Source organism: Pan troglodytes, chromosome 14 (genome assembly GCF_028858775.2).
Source record: "Pan troglodytes isolate AG18354 chromosome 14, NHGRI_mPanTro3-v2.0_pri, whole genome shotgun sequence".
NCBI lineage: Eukaryota > Metazoa > Chordata > Mammalia > Primates > Hominidae > Pan > Pan troglodytes.
Genome location: NC_072412.2, coordinates 24,342,512 through 24,350,096, shown reverse-complemented (window position 1 = coordinate 24,350,096; position 7,585 = coordinate 24,342,512). Strand labels below are relative to the sequence as shown.

General features: G+C 46.8%; 1 long non-coding RNA gene across 1 annotated transcript; it reads left to right on the top strand.

The window, feature by feature from the left end:
* The first annotated feature begins 257 nt into the window (after positions 1-257).
* On the top strand, positions 258-7,385 carry LOC104001788 (uncharacterized). The gene is made up of 4 exons (XR_673750.4): positions 258-482; positions 3,410-3,582; positions 6,127-6,300; positions 6,887-7,385. It is a non-coding gene; the product is annotated as an uncharacterized LOC104001788 (long non-coding RNA).
* Positions 7,386-7,585: the final 200 nt, after the last annotated feature.

Sequence of the window (7,585 nt, the reverse complement as noted above, 5' to 3'; positions counted from 1 at the left end):
AGCAGGCGATAGAGATTGGTACAGGGAGGTCTTGAGAGGGAATGCACTGTCTTGCGGGAGGGGGAAGCGTGGAGGAAAGTGAACCCACTAGGGAGATGGAATGCTTCCTTTCCCCAGCACAGCTACTGAGTAGGTTGATTTGTAGCACATTCTGCCAGCTGCCTGCTCTAATCTGTTCTCTCCTTCTGTAGTAATACGAATGTGGCCAGGCACGTGGTTAGACCATGTTTCCCACTCTCTAGTAGCCAGATGTGGCCATGTGACTAGATGTCACCCACAGAAGTGAGAGGAAGTGATTTGTTCCACGTCGGAGTCAAGCTTCTTAGAAATGGATGTGCTTCTTCCGGGATCTCTTTCTCCTTCCACCAGCTAAATGCAGATAGCAACAACCACACAGTGGGGACACAGAGAAGTGAAGCCTGGGGCCCTGAATGATCACATGGAAGAGACTCACCCTTCTGGTTTCAATATTTGACTTATAGGTGAGTGCTATGATCTGAATGTTTGTGCCCTCCCCAAATTCATATGTTGAAATCCTAATCTCCCAGGTGGTGGTATCAGGAGGTGAGGTTTTTGGGGAAAGGATTAAGTCACAAGGGTGATGCCTTCATGAATGGGATTAGTGCTTTTATAAAATAGGGCCAAGGGAGCTCATTCCCCCTTCTACTATGTGATGACACAGGTAGAAGGCACCATCTGTGAACCAAAAAGCAAGCCCTCACCAGATAGCTAATCTGCTGGTGCCCTTGACCTTGGACTTTTCAGCCTCAAGAACAGTGAGAAATAAATTTCTATTCTTTATAAGGCATTCAATCTATGGTATTTTGTTATGGATGCCCAAATGGACTAAAACAGTGAGTAAGAATAGACCTCTATTGAGTTGACCTGTTTTATTTTGGGATCTATTTGCTACACAAACTAGCATGATCTTAAGTAGCATATTTGACTACCAAGGGAAGTAACCCACCCTGCCATGTGACTCAAAGGGGGAAAGGAGGTCATGACCCAAGAAAAGGAGTCATCCGCCTCTGATTGAGATGATTGAGCCACTCAAGTGCAGCTCTGCTGGTTGGCTGATGTGCCTGTCACAGAGGGGAAGAACTGTACTTCTCACTCTCATCACAACCCTCTTTCGGTAAAAGTCAGAGCCAACTTATGGGAAGTCAGCCCTGGGGCACCATGATGACTGACACTGTATAGAAATTGGCCTGAGCATTTTTGTGATGTATCATGGGAATATGCTGGGCCTCTGACGGAAACAGAGGATCTGGGGTCCCAGTCTTACATGAGAAATGCATAGGAATTCATTAGCTGCACAGAGAGGGTAACAGCATCTCAGATGATAGCTGCAATGTTTAGAAAAGCAAGAGGACAATAACATATTCAGGAAACATGCTCAAAATTGTTGGAGCATAGACTGTGAGAGCAAGTATATTTGTGTATTGTTTGTAGGAGGTTAGGGATGGGGCAGGGCTGAGCAATTAAACTGGAATAGGTAGGCAAAGATACAGAAAAAATGGTAAGACTCAGCTTTCAGAGTTCAAAATATGCTTTTGAAGTCCATTATATCCTTGGGGAAAAAAAGGGTTTTTTGTTTGCCAAAGCTACGGTCATTTGAACTTCAGGAGCCGAGATCTTGACCTAAGCGATAAGTTTAAACAAATATGTAATTGCTCTGAATGTGGTTTTGTCTGCTATCTAGACGAGTTAAGATCCCAAGACTTTAGGAAATGGAAGAAAAGAAGTTGCAGAGGAGGAAAGTGCAGGACAAGTCCCCAGATGGCCTTGGATAACCAGCTCTTCCCCCATTACTTGCCTGTGGTTCTCAGAGTAACTGTAGAATGTGCTGGGAATGCAACATCCTGAGAAAAGGAGGAATTGGCTGGGATAGCCTGGGCTCTGTTCCCATCACCCCTAGAACAGGATGGCCTGCAATACTTTATCCCAGCGATCCCTGGGTCCCCTGGCCATAAAACCTAAGGCAGAGTGTGCTTTCACGGTCCCTCAGCTGTGGTGCAACATAGGGCACATGCAAATGGGCTCCATGGGGCCCGGGCAGAACTACTGAGCCTTGGAAGATTGCTTCACTTAACTTGCTGTGTGAGTTCTCTGTCTCACTGCACTTGTGCAAGTGGATTGCTACTGGTGCATAGTTACCGGTGAAGTGTTTAGAGTCCTCCCCTGGGATTGATACCTGTGCACTGTGAAACTGCTCCACAGAAAGAATGCAAGAGCCTGCTGAGGGTCTTTAGGAAGGGGCTCTGCTCCCTGCACCCTCCATCCAGATTAGCTCCTAAGGAGTGGGGATAAGACACCCCTCCCCTCATGAGCTTAGGGACCTGAGAGTAGAGAGGACCCTGCTACTGTCTGAAACGCTCGTGTATGTCCTCGGTGCTGCCATGGCAGGGCCAGTGGAGGGGATCTTAAGATAAGGGGCAGGGGCAGACCTGGAGCGGCATGAGAAAGCTAGAGAACGTTCCCATGTCTTTTTGATAGAAGTGGAAGTAGCTGGGAAAAGGGGCCATGATTCAGAAGGGTCGCACAGTTGTGATGTGGGGATGCCATGGCAGAAAGCAGCTTGCTCATATGGCTGGAGACTGGGGGCAATGAGAAACCCGGGCAGAAGGCCTACCTTAGCTACACAGGGTGGTTCATGCTGTGTGTACGTGCTGGGTGGGCTGGACCAAGGCCTGAGTGTGAGGCCAGCTTTGTGTCAAGAAGCAGATGCAGAGTAGGGTTTCTTTAAGACGAGCAAAAGTACACCCAAGGGGCAGGGACTTGGGCTTCCTATCGGTGTCCCACTGTGGTGCAGATCATTTCTGCAGCCCCCCTGCAGCTTCCCAGTCTCGAATCTCTGAGCCTGGCCTCCTCATTAACAACAGAGGGCCCTCATCTTGGGCTCTGGTTCTGGTTTGCATTCCTGCTGGTTAGATGATTCCCACTGTTTATTTGGCTGCTCTCTAACAGGGCATCTATCCATGCCCAAAGCCCTGGCATCCAGTCCATGCACCCTCTGCTATCTGACCTCATTCTGCCCTGTTTTTGGCTGCACTGCACCCACCTTGGTGCCAACAGCTGAAGAAATCCCACCCCCTGTGCAATCTGAGATACAATGTTTTCTAAGAGTAGCTCTAGCTAAATGGCAGAGCCAGAGAAAAGGGAATTATTGGGAGGAGCAGTTATGGTGTGACATGTTTCCCAGCCCATTCTGGCTTCCATGCAGGGACTAGAGAACAGGAAGAGCAACAGTAGTCCTCTTGTTCTACCCTATCCACTACATGGGAACTTTGATACCCGTCTTAGTTTCCTCCTAGAAAATCCTGAGAGACCCCAGGGTGTCACGTGTGTACGCCAAGATCTACCCTTCTTGGTCAACACTGTTTTCCTTCTTGCTTCCTCTGGCTGGCAGTGGTACTGTCCCACACTGCTGGCAACCCCAGAAGTGCCATCAGTGACCCCGAACCCCGCTGAAGGCCTACACCTGCTGAAGAAGCTCATGCCCAGTTTGAACCCACTCATGACTGAGCCCAAGGACAGTCTTGTCTGTGCCAAGGGTCTGGCGGCTGCGTTGAAGGACTGAAGGTGAGGCGGATGCTGTCACCGTTGCTGGTGATGTCGTTTGCTGTAGGTTGCATTGTGTCTTCCAAAAGATCTGCTGGAGTCGTAACCCCAAGTCCCTGTGAATGTGACCTTATTTGGAAATGGGGTCTTTGCAAATGTAACCAAGGTGTAAGTTAAGATGAGGTCATACTAGAGTAGGGTGGGCCTTTAATCAATGTGACTAGTGTCACTCTAAGAAGAGGTGAAGAGACACAGACAGGCACGCAGAGGGAACATAACATCTCTGCCTCAGACCGAGGCAGAGATTGGAAAAATGTGTCTCGAAGCTAATGGATTCCAAAGATTAAACAATTGGAAGCCTGGGGGGGACATGGAAACTGCCCAAATACCAGTGCTGTCAGCTGCCACATGGCCTGTGCCCCCTTGGTGCCTACCAGCATTACAGGGAAAAGCTCATTTTGCCGTTTTTGGTCTTCTGTGGCACTCCCCTTGCCTAGAATCCAGGTACAAACCCATGGGAGGTGGGCAAAGGTAATGTCCTATGAACTTGGAACACCTCCCCTCTGAGCTGCTCCTTTACTCTGCAGGCTACATGGGGTTGTAGCTCCTCCTGGGATGGGCTCTTTCTCCTAGCAGCCTTGACTGTGCACTAGGGTTAATGTGGAAAATCATGAGTTGCAGTGGGCTTTTCGATCGCATATTACTAATTAGAAATAAATTTATCCTCTTAATAAGCATATATCCAGAACAGCTATTAACTCATAGTGAAAGCTGATGTTTGGGGAAATCAGGAATCAAAATATGCTAAAGAAAACACAAGAACTTCAATTTAGCTCAGGGCCTAGTATTCTCAGACCTGTAGCCCTCATGCTGCTCATCCTAGCCTCCAGCCTCAGCTTCCCAGGCAAGGGGGTCACGGGAACATGCCGGCAGCATTGCATCTGGGGCCAGGCTTTCTGCAAGGAGCATCCACACATTTCTCTCCTGGCACCTGTGCACTTCACATTGTGGTCTCAGCTTCCATGAGGCCCACGGAGAGCAAGGACAGGCCTCAGATACAGGAAGAGAGTGGACAGCAGGGGACTTTAAGACCAGTGGCTCTGAGCTTTTTTCTGTTCATCTCATAAAGAGGAACTTGGGCTGGACATTTGGGGGTTCTCACTGGCAGCACAGCTTCTCAAGTCCACCTTGGAGGATAATCCCAGGTGGGAATGGGCATGAGCAGGGAGGTAGACATTTCAGCCTGGGGTGAGGTCAGGAGCTGGCCAAGTGGTCTGCAGATGGGAGGTGGTAGTCTCAACTCAGGTATTATTTCCAAACCGTATTGATGAACCATTATGCCTTTAAAGACCCACAGCAAGTTTAAGGTAAAGCTAGCAGCCTCCTTAAGCAGCAATGCTATGACATATGAGAAGTCCTTTAGCAGCAGCCACACAGCAGCTCAAAGGGAAGCTCCTCGGTGGCTCCCCTAGGATAGAAAATTCCACCCAGTGCTGGGTGCGGTGGCTTATGCTTGTAATCCCAGCACTTCGGGAGGCCGAGATGGCCAGATCACTTGAGGTCAGGAATTTGAGACCAGCTTGGCAAACATGGTGAAACCCTGTTTCTACTTAAAAAAAAAAAAAATTAGCTGGGTTTGTTGGCGTACACCTGTGATCCCAGTTACAGGTGAGGCAGAAGCAGGAGAATTGCTTAAGCCTGGCAGGCGGAGGCTGCAGTGAGCCCCGAGATCACGCCACTGCACTCCAGTCTGGGTGACAGAGCAAGACTCTGGGAAAAAAGAAAGAAGGAAGGAAGGAAGGAAGGAAGGAAGGAAGGAAAGGAAGGAAGGAAGGAAGGAAGGAAGGAAGGAAGGAAGGAAGGAAAGAGAAAGAAACAGAAAGAGAAGGAAGGAAGGGAGGGAGGGAGGAAGGGAGGGTGGGAGCGAGGGAGGGAGGGAGAAGAAGGGAAGGAAGGGAAGGAAGGAAAGCAAGGAAAGGAAAGGAGAAAGGAAAGGAGAGGAGAAAGAAAGAGAAAGAAAGGAAAGAAAAGGAGAGAAAGAAAAAGAAAAGAGAAGAAAGAAAGAGAAAGAAAGAAATTCCACCCAGTAAGCTTTGGGCAAAGGGCTGGACTGCTTTGAAGGCACCCTAAAAAAGGAAATGATGATGTGATGATGATGTGATGATGATGATGATGATGACGACGTTAAGTTCTCAAATGGTTCTTCCTGTGTTTCTCTTGTTTTTTTTTTTCCTTTGGAGTACCATCCTCCAGAGAAGCTCACTACCTAGAGAAAAAAGCCTCAACAAAACGACAAATACTTCCTGGTGCCAACAAAGAAAAGCCCACACATGTCTTCCAGCAAAATCCACTTGCTGTTTGCATTTGTGATACGTCTTATTGTTTTGGAACGGCTTTTCCCTGAAATGTTTCCCCTCGGTCCTGTTCTCTATTCCTTTCTACTCTAATTTTCTGTTCACTCCCAAGCTGGGGCAGGATGGGGGAAAAGAATGAAAGAAGAAACTATAAACAAAAATGGGAGTGCTTACGGTAAAATTATCTTCACTGTCATGTTCTGTCTCTCAGGGAAAAAAAAATCACCATTTTGCTTTCTCCACTCTTGACTGTGAAGTTTAATATAAGGTATGGCTCAGTCTTTGTGATGATTCATAACCTGGCTCTAACCATCAAACCATTGGACCGTCCTGCGCCTCATCTCTCTCCCCTACAGAGTCTCTCCTTACCTGTCTGGCTTTTGGGGTAAGTTCCTTTCAGCTGACTTCACCCTCGTTTTTCCCACTGTCTCTGTAACAAGGACTTTGAGTAGGACGCTGGAGGGTCCTCACTCACACCGCAGCCTCTACAGCTCCCACGCCCAGTGCCTTCAGATTGTTCCAGGGGTCCCTGCTTTCTTCTATCTCAGGGCCAGTAACTCACAGTGAGGGCACCTTCCGCAGGCTGAAGACAGCTTTGTCTCTTTCTCTTTGTTTGAGTGTTGATGTCCCAAAAGAATGATATCCATCCCGAAGTCCTCTATCAGATTTCTCCCAGGAGGCCCAAAGATTCTCATGTAAATTAGAGTCACATTTGACCTGTCCTGATGGGTGAATAAGCAGACCACTTTCTGCCAATGGAGAAAGGGAGATTTTTTAATAGGCGACTTACTTTTCCTTGATCCCAGTCACAAACTCTTCCAAACTGACAGAGCTACATAGTAATCCACAAATCTAAGCAACTGTATGGGTGTGTGTGTGTGCGTGTGTGTGTGTATGTGTGTAAAATTGAGAGACTTTCTATTGTTCTTCAAAAGGTTGTAAAGACATAACAAATGGGTTTCTCTTTACAGTTCCTTACACGTGGTCTCCCCAGAAAGCACTGAGGACTCTGATTCATCATGCCAAGCGGTCAATTAGAATCCGGGAAAGCCTCTCTCTGGCCTCACCTTACTTCCTGTCCCAGGAGAGATGCTCATTAATAGTGAGAAAGAGTTGATGGGATTAGAGTCTGGAAGTGACAACCTCTCCTGAACCTGAACTCATTGATTTCTTCGTTTTACAAAACAGTGTTCTTGAGAAAAATAAACAAAAAAAGGAAATAATACAACTAATAACTCCAAGGTCTAAATTTAAACCAGCTGTATCTCATAACAACAGAAGCTGCAATGGCCAACATACGTCATTTATAAAACGCCAACTTATGTGGATGGGGATTGGGATTTCTTGGCATAATGCAAAGAGCATATAAAAAATGAGTAGGGAAAAGACTACTGTTTGTGTATATATGTAATTATTACATATATTCTTAAATGATATTTAATAAACAATCAAATGATTAAATAATATATACTGTATATACATGTTATATTAATATATGTATATGCTTCTCCAAATTTCTTCTTTTTGCTAAAAAGCACTCAGCTGGGATTATGAAATCAGATGTCAAGATTAGAATATTAGCAGTCACTTTTTAAATCAGAACACAGAACAGATCCCTAGACTGAGCTGTTCCCAGAAAAAAGGTTTTCCCTCTCCCCAGACCAGGCAGG